The 287-nt window shown below is 59.2% G+C and overlaps 1 protein-coding gene across 1 annotated transcript in view; it reads right to left on the bottom strand.

Moving 5' to 3' along the window:
- KCTD15 (potassium channel tetramerization domain containing 15) overlaps positions 1-287 on the bottom strand; it is a 42775-nt gene that overhangs the window by 42116 nt on the left and 372 nt on the right. The gene's annotated exons all lie outside the window — the stretch shown is intronic.

The raw sequence follows: 287 nt of genomic DNA, 5'->3' as shown, positions 1-287 counted from the left end.
GGCCGGGGCGGCAGCGGGAGCGCGGGCACCCCGGGCCGCGGGGCTCCGCCGGCGCTGCCCATGCTGGAGCGGAGCAAAACAAAACATACACACACACACACACACACGCGCGCGCGCGCACACACACGCACGCACACACACACAGACAGCGCTATCAAAGCGGGGCGGCTGCAAACGGGTCCTGTAGCTTTAAAAAAAACACCCCTCCGCCGCTTCTCCTCCGGAGCCAAGAGCCGAGTTAGTTTGAAGAAGAGGCACTTTCCGAAAAAAAAAAAAAAAAAAAAAAA

Source organism: Haliaeetus leucocephalus, unplaced genomic scaffold (assembly GCF_000737465.1).
Source record: "Haliaeetus leucocephalus isolate CR32 unplaced genomic scaffold, Haliaeetus_leucocephalus-4.0 Scaffold92, whole genome shotgun sequence".
Lineage (NCBI taxonomy): Eukaryota > Metazoa > Chordata > Aves > Accipitriformes > Accipitridae > Haliaeetus > Haliaeetus leucocephalus.
Note: the sequence above shows the minus strand (reverse complement) of the source record. Positions and strands in the feature narration are given on the sequence as shown.